This window comes from Nycticebus coucang, chromosome 4 (assembly GCF_027406575.1).
Source record: "Nycticebus coucang isolate mNycCou1 chromosome 4, mNycCou1.pri, whole genome shotgun sequence".
Lineage (NCBI taxonomy): Eukaryota > Metazoa > Chordata > Mammalia > Primates > Lorisidae > Nycticebus > Nycticebus coucang.
In genome coordinates, this window is record NC_069783.1 from 70,545,953 (window position 1) to 70,558,792 (window position 12,840).

At 33.2% G+C, this 12,840-nt stretch overlaps 1 pseudogene; it reads left to right on the top strand.

Moving 5' to 3' along the window:
• Positions 1-11,402: 11,402 nt before the first annotated feature.
• Positions 11,403-12,352, top strand: LOC128584084 (F-actin-capping protein subunit alpha-1-like; annotated as a pseudogene).
• The last annotated feature ends 488 nt before the right edge of the window (positions 12,353-12,840 follow it).

Here is a 12,840-nt window from a genome sequence, read left to right on the forward strand (position 1 = left end):
TGAAATGCCACTTCTATCTTGCAATACGTTATTTTTGACTTTTTGGGGGGAATTTATCTGGGTTTTGTCTTTTGTTCCAACTAATCTGTTTTGTCTATTTTTTCACTAGTTGCATACAATTGTGATTATTGTAACTTTATTATACATTTTCATGTCTGGTAGGAAAACTCCCATTTCATTACTCTCCTTTTCCAAAAATTCCTTGGATCTTCTTAAACTTCATTTTTTCAATGATTTCTTGAATCATTTTGCTATAAAAAATCCCGTATGGATTTTGATGAGAATTACAAATAATTTATAGTTTAATTTGTAGGAAATAAATAGCTTCCCAGTACTAAATGTTCCCAATGAGAACATAATATTCTCAATAGTTATCTAGAAAATTTATCATTTAAATGAGCTTTGTAATATTATTCATATAATTTATTTCTGTATATTTCAGTAAATAAATATATATATATATAACTGTGGTTATAATCAAGATAATTTTTACTTTATATTTTAGTTAGTATTGTTATATAAAAGTCTTTTTGAACAATCTTACTATTTACAGCCATTTTCGCTTCTTTTCTTGGGCTTTTTAATAGGCAAACATACTATCTGTAAGTAATGATAACATTTCTAACTCCATTCCAAGATTCATAATAACTGGAGTTTTTATTTAATTTCAAAGACTTCTACATCCACCACAAAGTTGAAGTTTTAAAACCCGCATCTAATGAATGTCACCAAGTATAGAAAAAAAGTTGTGACAACACATGGCAAAATATTAGCAGTGGGTTTTTTGTCATAACTTCTGTATTTTGATAATATTTATAGTAAACCTCAATAAAATCAGCAAAAGTAATTTCTGCAATATATTTGCTTTACATTTTGCACGCCTGCAAAAATGTAAAGCAAATAAAAAGAGTATCTACTCTTGCTCTTTGTAAAGCAAATAAAAAGAGTATCTACTCTTCCACTTCTAGTGATAATGGATTAACAGGAATAGGGTTTCCTTCCAAATATAAGCAATTAAAACTTAGAAAAAATATATCAAACAACTATTTTCACATATTGGACAATAGGCAGATTAGCATTGTGATCCCTGAGAAAAGAAAAACAAATGAAGAGATCCCTATGATTGCCTTTATATGTGCACATGCACATGCGCATGCACACACACAATCTGAAATGAACAGCTTACTGGTAATATTTACAACATACTAGAAAAAGTAGAAGAAAACTTAGTAACCTTAAAGATATAACATTGCAAATCATACAAATGAAGCACAGAGAGAAAGAAAGTGAGGGGAAATTAGTAGGGTCTTAGTGATATGTGAGGCAATATTAAGGGGCCAAAAATATAACATATGCCTATTTGTCATTGAAGTCTAAGAATGAAAAAGGAGAGGGGCAGAAAAGAATTCAAGGAAATTGTGACCAAAAATATTCCCAAATTTGATAAGCCAACAAATCTAAAAAGGCCAAAAAACCTCCAAAAGTAGTAACACACACACAAAAAAACCCCACGCCATTATTAAACTTCTGAAAACCCATGAAAAGAGTTTTCATGGATTATTGTATTTCTTAAAAAGAAAATCTTAAAAGCAGCCATTAAAAAAAGATATAATACAGACAAAGATAAGTCTAACAGACTTCACATCAAAGACTATACAGGCCAGAAAACAATGGAATAATGTCTCTAAAATAGGAAACAAGAGATCAACCTTGTAAATATTCAATCTATATTTATTTTTAAACTGTAAGGACAATTAAATTATTGTCAGACAAAAGCTGAGATAATTCATCACCTATAGGCTTTTGCTACAGGAAATGTTAAGAGAAATATTTCAAGTAGAAGGATAATTATGCCAGATAAAAATCTGAAACTTATACAATGGAATAGAAAACACTAGAAAGGGTAAATGTATGGATAAATATAAAACATTTTTTCTCATTTTTAAAATTTCTTTGAGACTATTGATTATTTAAGTAAAAAAAAATTGTGTTGCTATGCTTATAATCTGTGATGAGGTGAAATGTATGACAATAGCACAAAGAATGGGGAATAGAAGTATACTGTAAGGTTTTACATAATGCATGAAACAGTATAATGCTGTTTGAAGATAGACTGTGATTAGTCAAAGATATGTGTAATAAAAATTAGAGCAATCTCTAAAATGAAAACAAAGAAGTTTAGTGAATAAGCCAATAGTGGAGACAAAACAGAATCATAAAAAAAGAATGATTAACTCAAAAGAGGGAAAAAAGAATGCGTATAAATGGAAGAACTAGAAAGCAAATAGCAACATGATAGACATATATACAACCACACTTGTATCCCATTAAATGTTAATAATCTAAACCAGAGATTGACAAATCGTTTTCTATCAAGGACCAGACCACATACTATGTATAGTATAACCTCTGTAAGTTGAACATCCATGGGACTGAAACAAACTGGTCAACATATGGAGGTGGTCCACATAAGGAACTAGGCCTGCTTTACTGATGTGTACATGTGTTACATGTCTGGTCTATGAAAATAAGGTCAACTTAAGGAGGTGGTCAGTGTAGGGAGGTGGTCAACTATGAAGATTCTACTATATTTTAGGTGTTTGTAAGCCATATAGTCTTTGTCAAATTTATTGGATCTGATATTGTGGTCCAAAAGCAGCCATTGACAATACATAAATGAATGATGTCATCATACCTTGTACACAGGGTGTCTTGGTCCTTGGTCCAAACACTAAATAGGAGGCCAGTCTAGGCAGAAAAGAAATCCCAAGTGTATGCTATTAAACAAATTCTTAGAAAAGTAAAATGATAAACCATGCCAACATTGATCATATGAAAGTTGAAGTGGCTGCTTTAATATTAAAATTAACTCAAGAACAAATGATATCAGAGATAAAGAAAAAAATTCTTTATTATGACAGAGTAAATTCATGAAAAATATATAACAGTCCTAAATATACCTGTACTGATACAGCAGCTTCAGAATAGATGAAGCAAAAGTCAATGGACTTACAGAAAAACTGACAAATCCATAACTTTAATTAGAATTAACATTCCTTCTCAGTAACTGAAAAAATTAGCATATATATATAGAGAGAGAACATTCATAACACTATCAAGCAACGTGACTATTGTGGACTGAATATTTATCTACGCCCACCCCTACAGTTTATATGTTGAAGCTCTAACCCCAAATGTGGTGGTACTTGGACTAGAGCCTTTAGCAGGTAATTAGATTTGGATAAGATCTTGAGGGTAGACTCCTCATGATAGAATTAGCATTCTTATAAGAAGAGAAAGAGGCAAGAGCTCACTATCTCTATATTGCATGAAAACAGTAAGAAGGTGGTTGTCTGCAAGCCAGAAGTGGGCTATCATTAAAACATGAATCAACTGGCACCTTGATCTTGGACTTTCTGGGCTTAATAACTCTGCAAAATAAATGTCTGTTGTTTAAGCCATTAACTCTATGGTATTTTGTTATAGCAGCTTAAGCTGACTAAGACAATGACCTAAGTAGAATTTATAAAAACATTCACACATTAACAAAATATATATTATACAAAACAGTCACCAGATAGGTCATCTGCTGAGTCTTTTTTTAATCTCAATGAAGTAGAAAAATATTAAAACTTTGCAGTATATGTTATCTGAAAACAATAAATTATAAATGAATAAAAGATGTTTGGAGAACAATGAAGTGTTTGAGAATTAAACAAGACATTACTTTTTTTTTTTTTGAGACAGAGCCTCAAGCTGTCACCCTGGGTAGAGTGGTGCATCATAACTCACAGCAACCTCCAACTCCTGAGCTTAAGCGATTCTGTTGCCTCAGCCCCATTACAGGCACCCGCCACAACACCCAGCTATTTTTTGGTTGCAGCCATCATTGTTGTTTGGCGGGTCCTGGGCTGGATTCGAACCTTCCAGCTTAGGTGTTTGTGGCTGGTGCCTTAGCCGCTTGAGCCACAGGTGCCGAGCCAACAAGACATTTCTTAATAACCAGAAGTGTTTGAGAATTAAACAAGACATTTCTTAATAGCCAATGGGCCAAATAAGAAATAACATATAAAATTAGAAAATATTTTGAAGAGAATCTAAAATCGCCCCCCTAAAATCCTAAAATTCACAAATTTTATAAAACAATAGCATGAGAAGGAAAACAAAACAATAAGGATCTACCCAACATGATTAACAGGTCAACGTCTCACATATCAATTCTATCACTCAATGTTAACAGTCTGAATGCTCTTCTCAAAAGACTCAGGTTGGCTGAATGGATGAAAAAACACAATCCAAGTATCTGTGTCTCCAGGAATCACATCTAAACCACAAGGACATACACAGACTGAACAGGAAAGGATGGAAAAAAATATTCCACACAAATGGAACTCAAAAGAGAGCATTCTCATATCAGAACAAAAAAATGGATTTTAAACCAACAAAGGTAAAGAAAGACAAAGAGGGTCATTATACAATGGTAAAGGGAGCAATTCAACAAGAAGATATAATAATTCTAAATGAATATGCACCTAACACAGGAACTCCCAGATACATAAAGCAAAGTTTAGTAGAGCTAAGCAAAGAAATAAATAGCACCATTGTAATTGCTATTTACAATTGAGTAGGGACCTCAGTAACCCACTATCAGAGCTGGACAAATCATCAAAGCAGAAAAATAAATAAATAATGGACTTAAACCAGACTCTAAATCAAGCGGAACTAACAGACATTTGCAGAACATTCTAGCCCCAAACTATTGAACCTACATTTTCCCCAGAAACACAAAGGATATTCTCCAAGATTGACCATATTTTTTCATAGAATGAAACATTTTTTAAAAATGTTTATCAAATTCATAGACTATACCCATAGCGAAAATAGTGCTGAGAGGTAAATTTATATCCTCTACAGTTTATATTTAAAAAAGAGGAAAGATCCAAACCTAATAATATAATTGACCAATCTAAGAAGTTACAAAAAAGAAGAGAAAAGCTAAACCAAAATGAAGTAAAAAGAAATAATATTTATAAAAGCAATAATCAGTGAAATAGAAAACGGAAAACCTAAGAGAAAAAATCTATGAAAGCAAAAGTTAGTTCTTTGAAAAGAAATTTTTAAATTAGAAATCTCTAGGTAGATTTATCAAGAGGAAAAAGAAGCCACAAATGATCAATAGCAGGAATAAAAGAGGATAATTTAATTCAGATCTTACACACATTAAAGTCACAAAATAATATTAGCTATTAGTTTAGGAGAATAAATTTGATGACTTAGGGGAATAATTTTTAAATAATATAAGTAAATAAGTTATTAAAAATTAAATTTATGACTAAGAACAGTTCCACAAATAAAACACCAGGCTCAGATAGCTCACTTATGAATTTTATCATATGTTTAAGAAAGAATACCAGTCCAATACAAACTCTTTGATAAAACAGAGGGGGAAACCAAACTTGGTATAGACATTGTAAAAAGAGAAAATAACAAATTGATATCCCTCATGAAGACAGACAGAAATATTCTTAACAAAATACTAGTGAATTGAATCCAGCAAAATATGTGATCTTGACCAAATGACATTTATTTTTCCCAGGAATATAAGTTGTTTTAACATTCAGCAATCAATCAATGCATTTTGTCATATTAAAAATAAGGTGATGGGCCAGACATGGTGGCTCATATTTCAATACTTTATGAGGCTGAAGTGGTAGGATTGCTTGATGCCAAGAGTTTAAGACCAGTCTGGAAGATAATAAGACTTTACAAAAAAAAAAAAAAAAAAAGAAAGAAAGAAAGAAATTAAATATTTTTAAAATAAAGGTGAAAAATGATAATAATGATAAAAATGATAACTGATAATATCAACGAATCCAAAAAAGCACTTGACATAATACAACTTCCTATTCTCAACTAAGAATAAAGGGTAACTATCAACCAGTTACTTGATGATGACAAACATGCTTTTCCCTAACATGGGAAACAAAGCAAAGATGTTCACTCTTGTCTCTTTTATTCAACATTTTACTGGAGATCTTAGCAGGTACAAAAATGCAAGGAAAAAAATGAAAGAATACAGTTGGATAAGTATTAGTAAAACTCTCTTAAAGATGACTTAGGTACATAAAAATATCATAAAGAATCAATCTACAAAATAATCCTACTAGAAAACAATCCTATTAGAACAAATAATTGAATTTAGAAAAGCTATAGAATAAAATGTCAATAAAATACACATTGTATTTTTATATACTAGCAATGAACAACTAGAAATCAGACTTTTGAAAATATCATTCATAACAACATCAAAAAATGAATTATTTAGGGATAAAATTAAAAATACATTTGTATGACCCATATCGTGTTATCCAGAAAACTGCCAAGATCAAGTTTATGGACTGAAAGAGTCACAGTTATTACGATGCATATTCTGCCCACTCAGCCTATAGATCCAACTGCAAACTCAATCAAAATCCAAGTGGGCTTTTAAATGGCAGTTTACTGATTTGAAAATTTATATGTAAAAACAAATAACTAGGGTAGCTAAAACAATTTTGAAAAGAAGAACAGTTTTACTGCGCTCCGTTTCAAGGCTGATGATATTATACTGAACTAAAGAAGACAGATACAAAAGAGTGCACACTACATGATTCCACGTATATTAAACTCTAGGAAAGCTAATTTGGATATACAGAAAGCAAATTAATAACTTTATGAGGATGGGGTCAGGGTAGAGGTCAGAGGTTAACTGGGAAGTGCCACAAGCAAACCTTTCAGGGTAATTAAAATGTTCTATATCTTGACTGTGGCAGTGGTTACATGGTTGTATTTGTCAACTTATACAACTAATACACTTTAAATGTGTGTACTTTATTGTAAATTATACTGCAATAGATTTATCTTTTAATTTAGAGTCTCTGAAAGATGAAGAACTGGTACAGGTTTATGTCATACTTCCCTCAAATTCCTTCTCTCAATTTTTGTCAAAATAATTACCTATTTTTAACTCAGTTGTATCCTGGTCAAATCATTGGTTTTATATTTTTATCTTTTTTAAATGCAAGAAAGCCATCTGCCTCAAGGTCATGATAAGGTTGACAATTTAAACTTGGTTCTCTATTCATATTACTTCAATAATGACTACAGTTTCTGGTATACCATGACTTCCTCACTTGTAAATTCTCTACATTTTTAACTTTTCAGAAAACATGGATGTTGGTATTTTTCTTGAATAGGCATGTTACTAAGAATTTCCTTCATTTCTTTAATGGGCAAATGGCATCTTATCTGGCATGTAGAATTCTTGAATCACAACTTTTTCTTCAAAATTCTGATGATCAATTCTAGTTTTTTTCTGCTATCTAAAGCTGCAAAGAAATACGAGCCTGGCTTAACGGCTTCCAATCTTATGCTCCCACAGCCTCCTTCTTTCCCCCTATTTCTCAGGATGCTTCTTCTCCGCCTGCTTTGTGACATTTCCTTCCCCTCTATTCCTGAATGTTGGTCCACCCGGTGGCTCTATGTAGGCTCTCTTTCCTTCTCAGGCTAGGCCAAGAGATACAAACGCAATCAAGTCTATACTTTAAATTTCTCCATAAAACAAATTGTTTTCTTAGAAGATACAAATTGCCATAATGTATTTAAGAAGTATAAAGCCTTTAATAAAAAGCCCACTTATTAAGGAAGAAATTGAAAAGACTGATACAGAACTACCTCCAAAAATGGTACAATAACAACCTATTCATGGAACAGATGATTTCCAGGCTAGACAAACTGTTGCAGAGAATAGAAAAGGGTATAAAAGATAACAGTTGGGTTTATAAATGTACATCATGATACAAAAACACAAGAAATAAAGTCACACATGAAATAAAGTACTTACCTATATAAGAAACTTAAATACAGTGCTACAGGATAATACAACATTAGGCAATAGACATTATAAAAATAATGTAAACATGGTTTAGTAGGAAATTTACTAATATAGTTCAGTACATCATTAGGTCAAAGGACAAAACCCTATATTCATTTAGATCAGTGGTTCTCAACCTTCCTAATGCCTCCTAATGCAGAGACCCTTTAATACAGTTCCTCATGTTGAGGTGACCCCCAACCATAAAATTATTTTCGTTGCTACTTCAGAACTGTAATTTTGCTACTGTTATGAATCGTAATGTAAACATCTGATATGCAGGATCTACTTTCATTGTTACAAAGGGGTTGCGACCCACAGGTTGAGAACTGCTGATTTAGATAGATGTGAAAAGGGAAGAAATATCTGCTTTCTCTTAGGATGTAAAAAAATTACAAGGGAATGTTGATTCCACCATAATAGTGGTTTTTAAGAAAGCCAGAAAACCTGCAAAATTATTACTCTTCTGAACCCATCAAAGTGCTGATGTCACAGGGATAGAAGATGAACTGGATTTCAAAGAGTGAAAAGCCCATTCGAGGAGATGGAACACACAAACTCATTTCCTTTAGCAAAGCATAGAAGACAGACGTGGCAGCAGCCCACTGCTAGAAGAATCTCCAAGCTGTGATACGTTAAAGATAACTATAGCGACAACAAAACTCAAACCTTGTTCAACTATTGACTATAATACTTTCCCCTCACCCCCAAACTACACACACACACACACGGGCCTCATATCCATCTCAGGGCGTAAGTGCTATTTTTCTCAGTCTCTATTTTCTGCATGTCAATCTAATACTCAATAAAAAAAAATTGCAAGACACAAAAAAGTAGAGAAAAAAATTTTCATGAGATAGGGTGGCCCACAGAAATAGACTCAGAGATGACCCAGATGTTAGAATGATCAAACAGAAACCTTAAAATTACTGTGATTAATACATAAAAGGATCTGGCAGAAGAGGTGAGCTGCATGCTTAAATGGATGGGGGATTTCAACATAGAGATGGAAACTATAAAAAATTCAAAGAAAAAACACATGATACCAGAAATAGAGACTTCCTTTGACAAATTTATCAACAGAGGACACAGATGAGAAAAGAATCACTGAACTTGTAGGTAACTCCCTAGATATGAATTAATATTTTCTAGAACAAAAAAGAAGATATTTAAGTCAAGGAGATCCAAAAGCTGTAAGACAGTATCAAATTGAAATCCTAGAACAAGAGAGAAAGAACTTAGAAGAAGAAATATTTGAATAGATAGTAGCTGAGAACTTTTAAAAATCATGAAAGGACCAAAACAGCACAGATCCAACATGTTTAGAGAAAAAATGTGAAAAAGAAACAAAACAAAAACTAAATATATTACATATAATCAAACTGTCAAAGACCAAAAATTGATATTTGATCTATTGTTTCAATTAATATTTCAATAAAAATATAATGGGGGTTCAGGGGTAGAAACTGATGTGCTAATCCTAAAGTTTGTATGAAAAAGAAAAGAATCAGAATAGAATTAGAATTTTTCTCAATAAAAGAAAGTTAATAGAGTCATACTACCAGATTTCAAGATTCGTTATAAAGCTATAGTCATCAAGACTGTGATATTGGTGAAAATATAGATAACTTAGATCAGTGGGACAGAATAAAATCTAGAAATAAACCCTCACACATAAAGTTAATTGATTTTTGACAAAGAATAAAAGATATTAGAAGAAGTATAGTCTTTTCAACAAATGGTTCTGCAACCACAGGACATCATATGCAAAAAAAGAAAAGAAAGAAATTTCAATCCATATCTCACTACATATAAAAATTAACTTTAAAATGTACCATAGACCTAAAGGTAAATTCTAAAACCATAAAACTTCTAGAAAAACATGTTGGAGGAAATCTTTATGACTCTGGGTTTGGCAAAGTTTTTTAAGTTATGGCCTAAAATGATAATCTACATAAGAAAAACATGGATAAATTGGACTTTACCAAAATTAAAAATTCTGCCCATCAGAAGACACAGTTAAGAAAATGAAATGATAAGACACCTTTGGGAGAAAACATTATTTAAAAACACAGATATATTAAAGACTGTTTATTCATGCTATGTAAGGAATGCTCACAACTCAATATTGATAAGACAATTAACCCAATTAAAAATGTACAAATGATATAAACTCTTACCCTAATAATTTATGTGGATAGTAAATAAGCACATGGAAGCATCCTTAATACAACTGATCATTAGGAAAATATAAATTAAAACCAACATACTACACCCCTATAAAAATGGCTAGCTAAAAAGCAACTAATAATACAAAATGCTACAGAGAGATGTGATTAATTGGGACATTTAGACATTGCTGGTAGAAATGCAAAATAGTGTAGGCTCTTAGGAAAACAGTTTGGCAGTCTTTTATGCAGTTAAATATAAACTCGCCATATATACACAACTCAGTAATCCTACTCCTAGGAATTTACCCAAGAAGAACAAAAACATATGTTCACACAACAACTGGTATGTAAATTTTAGGAGCTTTATCTGTAACAGCCCCAAATTGGAATTAACCCAACAGTTTGTCAACTAGTCAACGGATAAACAAATTATATTCCAGCTACACAATGGAATACTACACAGCAACAAAAATGGATGTAGTACAACTGGCCCTTTGTATCTGTGGATTCAATCAATCATAGGTCTAAAATATTTAGGGGAAAAATAGAAGATTGCGTCTGCACTGAACAGGTACAGACCTTTTTCCTAGTCGTTATTCCTTAAGCAATGCAGTATTTACATTGTGTTAGTTATTGTAAATAATATAGAGATGATTTAAAGTATATGGGAAGATTGCATAGTTTATATGCAAACACTGTACCATTTTACATGAAGAACTTGAGCATCCATGAATTTTGGGATACTCAGAGAATTCTAAACCAATCCTCCATGGATACCAAGGGACAAATGGATTGATAAATGCAACAATAAGAATGAATCTCAAAAGCATTAAACAAAGGGAAAGAAGCCAAAGGTGGGAAGCTATCTACTACATGATTCCATTTATTTGACATTCTGGAACAGGCAAAACTATGGGGATGTGAATACCCTAGTTTTCTTTCAAGTTTATAAACATACATATTCTCCAAGTTAATTTCCCCCATAATAAACTTACAGGTAAAAAAAAAAAAAAAACTTAAATAAGAGCTCAGTGTCCATAGCACAGTGGTTACAGCACCAGCCACATACACCAAGGCTGATGGGTTTGAAGCCAGCCCAGGCCAGCTAAGCAACAATGACAACTGCAACAGAAAAATAGCCGGGCATTGTGGCTGGTGCATGTAGTCTCAGCTACTCGGGAGGCTAAGGCAAGAGAATTGCTTAAGCCCAAGAGTTTGAGGTTGCTGTGAGCTGCGATGCCACAGCACTCTACCAAGGGTGACATAGTGAGACTCTGTCTCAAAAAAAAAAAAAAAAAAAAAAGGCGGCCGGGCTGGGCCAGAGCAGCCAAGATGGCCGACTTCAAGGATCGGGTGTCGGACGAGGAGAAGGTACGCATAGCTGCTAAATTCATCACTCATGTACCTCCAGGGGAATTTAATGAAGTATTCGATGATGTTCGGCTACTACTTAATAATGACAATCTCCTCAGGGAAGGGGCAGCACATGCATTTGCCCAGTATAACATGGACCAGTTCACACCTGTGAAGATAGAAGGATATGAAGATCAGGTCTTAATTACAGAACACGGGGACCTGTGTAATATAGCAGATTTTTAGAAAATCCAAGAAACAAAATTTCCTTTAAGTTTGATCACTTATGGAAAGAAGCAAGTGACCCCCAGCCGGAAGAAGTAGATGGAGGTCTGAAGTCTTGGAGAGAATCCTGTGATAGTGCTTTAAGAGCCTATGTGAAAGATCATTATTCCAATGGCTTCTGTACTGTTTACGCTAAAACTATAGATGGGCAACAGACTATTATTGCATGTATTGAAAGCCACCAATTTCAGCCTAAAAACTTCTGGAATGGTCGTTAGAGATCAGAGTGGAAGTTCACTGTCACACCACCTACAGCCCAGGTGGTTGGAGTGCTTAAGATTCAGGTTCACTATTATGAAGATGGCGATGTTCAGTTGGTTAGTCATAAAGATGTGCAGGATTCAATAACTGTTTCAAGTGAAGTTCAAACTGCCAATTCTATTACAGCCAGCTTCTCTTTATTAAAATCATAGAGAATGCAGAAAATGAGTATCAGACAGCAATTAGTGAAAACTATCAAACAATGTCAGATACCACATTCAAGGCTTTGCGCCGGCAGCTTCCAGTTACCTGCACCAAAATCGACTGGAACAAGATACTCAGCTACAAGATTGGCAAAGAAATGCAGAATGCTTAAAGGCCAAATGTAGGATTCTTCAGTATGTGGAAAGAAAAAGGATTCAACGTGTGGTCATATGATAAGTGATTTATAAACAAGAGAGATATTTTGCTAGGGCTTTCAAAGTTATCAGGTTTTCTAGCCTCATTGAAATACTGTTGAACTTGTAGCATTGTCTTGATTCTTTTGCGTTCTCTGCTTTGTAATTTTCTATTATCACTGTATCTACTGGTAAATTTTTTTTGTTGTTAATTTTGCTACATTTAATGTTAGAGAAAGAGGTCTATCCTGGAGTCATTTTACTATTTAGAAAATTTTCCTAGCCATGAAGCCCTGTTACTGATTTGGACAAGGTAATAATGTTCAGTACTTTTCTACCCCTGTCCTTTAAAGAACTTCTGGTACACAGCTAGAAAGGCTGTGGTACACAAGCTATAGCTAAACGGAAGACGTGTTCACCCTTCCTCCAACTGCTCTGATCATCACTTATTAGCATCTCATTACAGTAGTTTCCCAAAGTTTGGATTAGGACTTCTTGGGTCCTTTGGGGGGGGCAAAGG